The 8,227-nt window shown below is 42.2% G+C and overlaps 1 long non-coding RNA gene across 1 annotated transcript; it reads left to right on the top strand.

Annotated features, from left to right (window-relative positions):
- Positions 1–727: 727 nt before the first annotated feature.
- Positions 728–2,452, top strand: LOC109462554. Its single transcript, XR_002139775.1, has 2 exons — positions 728–932; positions 1,473–2,452. It is a non-coding gene; the product is annotated as an uncharacterized LOC109462554 (long non-coding RNA).
- The last annotated feature ends 5,775 nt before the right edge of the window (positions 2,453–8,227 follow it).

Here is an 8,227-nt window from a genome sequence, read left to right as displayed (position 1 = left end):
ACTCAAGTACACACAAAATCACTTCCACTTGGAATATACAGTTCCTGGCAAATTCTGGCAACATAAAAATAATACTTTTATTGAATAAAAGGAATCGAGACCGTATTAAGTACTACTGGTGAATTTTATGACTACAGACTGTCCTGGGTGCTGAACTGACTGTTCAGCTGAAACGCTAAATTTATTACAAGGACGGTATTTTTCTTTATGGAGCTCTAAAAATAAGGTACATCATACATGTACTTCTCGCCCCCGACGTCTACCTTGTTTGCAAAATCGCGGACCACTGTCGACTACGCGGCGGATGCCAAGTTCTCACACTCCTACGTACTAAGTACAAATTCCCATCGGGGCAATAATGATGATCAATCCTCGATCAAAATTAGCTGTCTACTGCCTTTGGCTATCTTAGCATTCTGAGTATTAAAACCCCACTGTCGACTTTCCTTGAAGTAATGACGCTATTAACCCTTTGCCTGCTACCTTACACCATGATACAAACTTAGTGCCAAACAGTTATTTATCCTTCCCTCGATCGCCGAGGGAAGGATAAATTTCCCTAAAATTAATACTATCAAGGTCCCCAATCACGTATTTTGTAGCGTAAATCCGGACATTTCGCGACTAAAATCAGAACTTTAATCGCCGAAAAGACACTATTAAAAAACAAATAGAAAGCTCGGCACACGACAGCCGCAAGGAATAAGCCTATTCGCCATTACTAGTGCGCCTGCGCGGAGTTTACTTAGCGACGCAGAATTGGAGATAAACAAACCCGCGGCCGCAATCGTCCCCAGCGCCAGCGTATGTCTCGATTTCCAGCTTACACACGGCGTTACCGGTGGTGGCCCGCCTTGGGCTGAGTTCCAACGATGTTCTGGACCTATCTTGCCTAAAATATCGCGATATCTTTATCTTCAAGTGGATTTACGGTACGTTTTTTGACGGTATCCAAGCTAGCGCTAGCGCCTAATTACTTATGCATGCCCCCCTCCCCCATCCTGCACGCCTTCCGTCTTCACGTTTTCCGCTCAATTTTCCGGTCCAATCTCGATAAAACGAGTTTTGGAATACCTTTTTTCGTGTAAGAGTGGTTATTTGTGTAAGATAATGGTGGAATGTTTCAGTTTTAGTCGGTAAAAATTGTAAATAAACTGCATGAGCTTTGTCTTCAGAAGACCGATACACTACGTGTTCTTGTGTCACCCCAAGCACATAGAGCTTTCTAACCACAATCCTCACCGTCTCACCACGACATTATTACCGATTAAAATAATGATTTAGGAATAGTACAAGCAGTGATGACATCTATATGTTTATAAATATTTAGTGTGGTTTTCGTAGCGGGATACGTAGGGCCATGGGGGTTTTGTGCATGCAAATGCCATTGCATTAGTGCATTCAAGACTTGATGTTTTGAACGTAAATCCATCAACTTTTGGTTCAATTTTTCTCTCTTCTTCTTTTTACAGTGTTACTTTCCCGACCTCAACATGAAGCTGTGTGCAGTAGTGAATTGCAGCAATTCAACTTACCATCTAGAAAAATGGAAGAGACATGCCAAATACATGGTACAAAAAGTGGACCATTTTCCTATGAGAATAAAAAAACCTCATGCTAGGAGAAGAGGGAATAAACTTATGAACAAGCTTGAAGCCAAACCCAGATGGAATATACTAAAAATACAAGTACACTTAGGTTCTGAAATGGTTTCATGAAAGTATATTGTAACCCGCACATAAACAGTGCTGCAAATTGTAATCATGACAGATATTTTATGTACTGAATTTTGATAGTTCTGTGCAGTAATACTGCTAAACTGGTACAGACTTTTAGTCTAACAAGGGTCTGCTGTAAATAGATTCAATATGATTATCTTTTCACTTATTAACTTGAATTAGTGGAAAATAATATATTTGAACATGATGTCAAGTCATTAACATTATATTTACCACTTAAGATACCTTTTTCCGCATGCAGTTGAGAAAGCTGTGGTAAACTGGTGTAGTTGACTCCTTCGTGCCTGCACCACAGGTGCTCCCAGTGATGGTCTAAGTACTAGTACTTAAGTTTAGATCTTTTCCACTGACTGTTGACCATAAGATCAGGTGTATGTAGAGAACTCCAGTCATTTACACTACTTACACCAAACACCTGACCCCTGCGTTTGGATCTTGAAAGTGGAATATTTAATTTGTAACTACTCTCTTGTTGTTTTTCTGACCAAACACAAGAAAAACAAGTCAGTTAACTGCATCGACAGTACTACATACTCACTCACATTCACTATCCGGTTTATTGTCTAAATACTAGATAATATTTGCTAGACAGCATAGGTTGTACGATGGCGATTACTAGATTACTGTAAACATTCACACTGTGATAGAAAACATACAAGCACCGTTAAACATAAACTTACTGTGTTAACACACAAACAGCTCTGCAATCAAAGTGATGTAGAAAATATAATGCCACAGCACTTGGCTCAGATAGTTGATATAGTTGAAAACTCAAATTTCTTGAGTTGGAGAACAGTTTTTTTTAATAAAATATGTAACTTACCAACTCAGATAACCTTTCAATTACTATTTCCCTGGACACTGATTGTACTGTTACATACATGTATATACTATAAAGAAAACAAAACAAGCACCATTTTGATATTTTTCTTATTCCCATATCTCTCTATATGTGGACAGCACTTAATGAATGGTGCATAGGAAATATAATATTAAATATACAATGCCATATATGTTGAGAAAGACCTGTACACTAACACAAGTATTACTGGCAACATGCAACAATCCTTTACTAAACACAAGGTTCTTCAAAGAAAATTAATGCCATGGTTGCTTGAATACTACTGTTATGTCTTGGGTTCTGTGTCCTGGGTCTGTGGACAAGTTCGTCTCCGCGGCCAAGACAGTGTGGACTAAGGAGGTAAGATGTGCCTAGTCGTTTGAGGAAGCAATTTCTGTCTGCAGTTGGGGTAATATGGTGGTAAGGGACTTCGCTTACCCATTCAAAGTCGAAGTAGGAGTATGTTTTCTCCTCATCATAGTCGCCCGACAGCCGTTTACGTAGTATGGGAGGCACAGGGCCGGCTCGCTAAACTCATGATCAGTGCTGGGCCGATTTTTAAGTGCGGGGGGAGGGGCATCCTTTGACGTCGTCCTTCGGTTCGACGAACTACCCTTCCGTGAAGCCCACCGGGCCGAGAATAGGTGAGTTTTTTTTATTCTTGACTATAATTCTTGACATTCACAACTGAACCTGCTGCTGTCTTCGGCGAATTCGGCAACCGCGTCGTGATTCTTTTAAGCATACGAAGTTGTATGCGCCTTGAAGTTGTAGGCTTTTCCCCCTGGACGTGACTCGCGGAAACGCCTTGAAAACCGGCAGTTACCGGCAGTCTAACCTCAACCAAGAAACGTCTGTCATCTTTGCCGTCCAATAAGATATAAAATCTCCACTTACGGCCCGGGTAAACTCATTTTTTTTAGCTATGTAGCGGGATTCGACACCCGCGCTCGCTGTGTCGCGGGGCGACGCGGTTTTGTTTATCTCTCAAAATGGCGGATATTACCCATCATGCATTTCGCGCCGGTAATGGCGAATAGGCTTATTGTGTTGATGTAATGCCATTTGACCCCTGACCTTTTCCACCGTCTTTGACTGACTTCCGGGTTTGACTGACGTCATGACTGGCCGCGCTACACAGAGCCACTATGTGTTTGCCCGGGAAATACCGCCATTCTGAATACTGTACATGTACATGGACCCGCACACAGGGCATGTACACAGCTAAGGGTTTTAACAATAAATATTACGCACACCAAGGAGGTTCCTTGCGCTCACACATACTAGTACATTATGTCCCCGGGCGAGCATAGGCGGTGCTGCAGGCAATTAACATAATATATGGCCAGACGAACAGTGCGTGTTTTTTGCCAGTTTATGACTCACGTCAGCAACATTTTAACGTGAAATCATATTATAAAATGTATCCCTTTGTCAGACTTATTGCTGTGTGAGCTTTTTATATTATTGTAGCACAGTTTTAGCGATTCGAGCATATGAGACCAGGAAAGGACTGTAGGAATAGGAGCAAGGCTTTGTCATGCATGGCCCGCCTGTTGAACCGTTCGTTGAACCAAGGACCCGTTGAACCATTGAACCATTGAAGCGCCCAGCCTTCGATCCCAAAACATTGCGGTTGCAAACGTAAAAAATGGATGGTTTACATAAATGACGTCATAATGACGTCATATTACGTCATAACGACATAAGAATTGTAGATATGATAAATTTTTACTAGTAGACTACAACATCCTCTGTGGTGGTCATACGACATACCGTTCGCGAGTTCTGAGGGGAGGGGGTCAAATGAGCACCCCCTCTCGTCTCACCAAGCCAAAAAAAAGCCCGGTTTAAAGTACAATTGCACCGGGCACGGTTCTGGATAGTTTGAATAAAGCACTGCTGTATTTTTTCTAGCCTTGTTCTAGGCTAGGAGAGTACCACAGAAATATTGCTAAAACAGTCATGAAACACTGCGAAATAGCCCAAACGCAAAGAACCACATTCAAACTTTGACCCTTACCTTTCACGAGGCACCCACACAGGAAGAATGTAATATACATCCTTGTAAGCATGTTTCTCAAACGACGACCTCTAACACAGAACGCGTCAATATCCCCAGTCTTCCTTCACGCAAGGCAAAGGAGTCTTGACAGCTAGCCTAGACTCCATACAGAGCAGACTGTTATAGTTAGTAGGACCGCAGAGTTCCTTAGAAGAATTCTAACACAATACAGCAATATCCATAGTCTTCCGTCACGCAAGGCAAAAACGTATTCACAGCTAGCCTAGACTGCATACAGCGCAGCCTGTTATAGTTAGTATTGGTAGACCCGCAAGGTTTTTTAGAAGAATTCTAACAGACAACGGCAGTATCCATAGTCTTCCTTCTCCGCGGCAAGGCAACAGCGTCTTCACAGCTAGCCAAGCCTCCATACAGCTCAGAGAGTTGTGGTATTAGTATTAGTAGCACCTCACGGTTCCTTAGAAGAATTCTAACACATAACGGCAGCATTTCTTGTCTCCACGCACAATAAAGACGTCCCCACAGCTAGCCTTGCTTCCGTGCAGCTCAAGGGCTTCTAGTAGTAGTAGTAGGCCGGCACGGGTCCTTAAAGGAATTATGGCACAGATCGGCAGTATTTCTTGCCTACACGCACGGTAAGGTGCTCCCACAGCTATCCTTGCTTCCGTACAGCGCAGGGGCTTCTAGTACGGGACGGGTCCTTAGAAGAATTCTAACACGGAACGGCAGTATTTCTTGTCTCCATGCACATTAAAGTCGTCCCCACAGCTAGCCTTGCTTCCGTACAGCGCAGGGGGTTCTATAGTAGTAGTAGGCCAGCACGGATCCTTCGAAGAATTATAACACAGAACGGCAGTATTTCTTGTCTACACACACGCACGCATACTAAAGGCGTCCTCGCCTATAACTTCCAAACAGCATTGGCCGTGAGTTACAGTATTAGCAGGCACGCGCGATTCCTTAGAAGAATTCAAAACACAGATCGGGACTCTCATTGTCTAAGCTTCAAGCACGGAAAAGTCTTCCTCACCACCGCCAGAATTCCGTACAACGTAAGAAGGTATAGTAGTCTATTCGGCCCACACGGTCTTTTTCCTTAGAAGAAATCTAATGCAGATCATCTGCTTGAGAAAGATGCAGAAGCAGTAACTGCAGTAATGTAAGCAGTAAGTGTGAAATGTAAACCTACTTCCCATGCACGTCTCGGTTCTGCGCCAGGAGTGTAACATAAACGCAGCCAGGCTCGAAATTACGACAGGCGCCGTTTTGCGTTAGCGGACTACTCTCCAAGCAGATGTGTCACGCTGGCATTTTTTTTTTTATTCCAACAAGTAATCACCAGACGTGGTGACGACACACTCAAGTTTTGTCAACTTATATTAATGCCGCCACCAACACGGGGGACAAATACATGACAGGACAATACTCATTTACACCTGAGCTAAGCGAGGAAATTCGTGTAAAGTGCCTTTCCAAATAAAGGGCTGGCATTTAGCTACAATCGCCATGACCCTCAAACACGGGACCCGGAAAGCTTTGAAAAGTTGAAAATTATATTGAGCTTTTTTTTAAGTGTCACGTTTTGAATTCGTCTTCACCTGCTTCCGAAAAAAAGTCAACCGGGCAAGCTATACTACTAGGAGTTAGATCACATACTGTACTCAATCCCATGTTATAATTAGTGTCACGGAAAGAATTTGCTTATTATTACTTGTTCACACCTGACTGAAACGTTTTGCTACCCTGCTTCAACGTCAGTGCCATCCTAATTAACACAATTTCAAGGGTGCAATAACGTCGTAAAGCGGCAAATCAGGTATCCATCCACCGTGAGGTAAGGCCACAGCAAGTAATATTTATGGATGACAATTGGCGGGTACTAATTTTCACCTGAATTTGGAAAAAACAAATATTGTTGTACTCTGGCAGTGGTCAACATGCCAACCCCCAAATCAAACTCCTGGCTACGGGCATGACTTGCAACATCACGCCTTTGTGAGAGAGATTGTAATATGGCGAACAGGTCACTCCCAGATTAGTCTAACGCAAATGTTATCAACCATCCCTAGGCCACACCATCTTAATTTTATGGATGACATCCTCTGAAGATTCCCAAACTAGTGCACGCTGGGAATAAAAAAAATTATGGCAAAAAAAATGGTACTAAACCACAGGGCACAGTGCGTAGTCACTGGGAGGGTCACCCTGGTTAAAGAAAACACAACAAAAAAAAGACAACACCAGTCTCCTATTGTCGCTAACTACCATGGACTACCCAGGCCTAGATCCAGGCCAGAGCTTCGGTGGACGTGATCTTTTTTTTTTGAGAACAGGCGAAAATTAATGCGCGCGCGGATGTCATCCATGAAATTAGGTCAGTGTGGCCTTATTGATGCGCTGAGTCTGAGAGATACCGTAAAAGTATCTGAGCAGTAGATTAACACCACCCCGGACACATCCATCGAGTGAAGAACATGCGCCAGGAAAATTGGGGGCATTCTTGGGACAGACGAGGATGTGCTCTTCAAAATTCCGAGGTGATCATACAGGGTGATCCTGATAGTGAGGAATTTGCAATACTGATAGAAGAACTTTATTGCGCAACAGATGTAGCGGGTACAACGTATGGCAAAATATACATACATAATTTGTGGTGTTAACATACACATATGGTGGTGTTGAGAATATCTAACAGTTCTACTAACTGTAATAGGAATCTGGTCTGCTTCATAAACAATGTATAACAAAAGAGAGACACTAATTATACTAATCTAAGTCTATTAATACAATGTAGTAATAAATTGTGTCAGGAATTAATTACGTTTTCTCGTTTTGTCATTGAATTGTGTATACTGATAGGATAGTCTTCAGGACTCGAAATTAACGGTGTTCCGACGGCCACTGACCACTAAAATTTTGGCCGGGATAGACTAAAAAGACACTTTGGGACATTTTGGGGACAATAGAAAAATAATCAACCACAGAATGTCAGCCCTTCTTTTGTTCACCAGGCACACATCCTGGCTTTTGGCTCCGGAAAAGTCCCCTCAAATTTCCTATTTCTGCCATACAAAAGTCATACGAAAAACAGGTTGGGAAAGTTCATCCTCACTTCTGGACAGTTGAAATTGATATAGGGACAGTGCTGGGACAATAGTAAGAAAAGTTAATTTCGAGGCCTGGTCTTCAGAAATATCCCCTACGTATTGACAGGATCATTCTGGTAAAGACATCTATTGTAATTTTAGTACGGCAAAACTGGAAATTTCTGAATGAGGTAATGTGTATGATATTGATACATACTGTCCCACATTAGCATGTTTGAAGCAGTATTTCAATCTCATCAATATTTAAATATCATACTTTAGGCATTTAAAAATGCAGAAACAAGTCCCAAAACTAATCCTTTATTTCCTGGGAGGCACCCTAAAAACCAATCCAGGTCCTTCCAGTAACCTTTTTTCGTCAGAATGTTGGGCAGTTGTGCTCCATATACATTGGGACAGTGTTAGAATGTAGATAACTGACTAGAATATTGGCTTTGAAAAATCTGGTTTCCAAGCCCTAAAAACTGCACTGGATGCCTTTAATAACAGGATCTTTTGCACTATTATTGACAGG

This window comes from Branchiostoma belcheri, unplaced genomic scaffold (assembly GCF_001625305.1).
Source record: "Branchiostoma belcheri isolate BF01 breed outbred unplaced genomic scaffold, Haploidv18h27 scaffold118, whole genome shotgun sequence".
Lineage (NCBI taxonomy): Eukaryota > Metazoa > Chordata > Leptocardii > Amphioxiformes > Branchiostomatidae > Branchiostoma > Branchiostoma belcheri.
The sequence above is the reverse complement of the archived record's forward strand: the minus strand, read 5'-3'. Positions and strand labels throughout refer to the sequence as shown.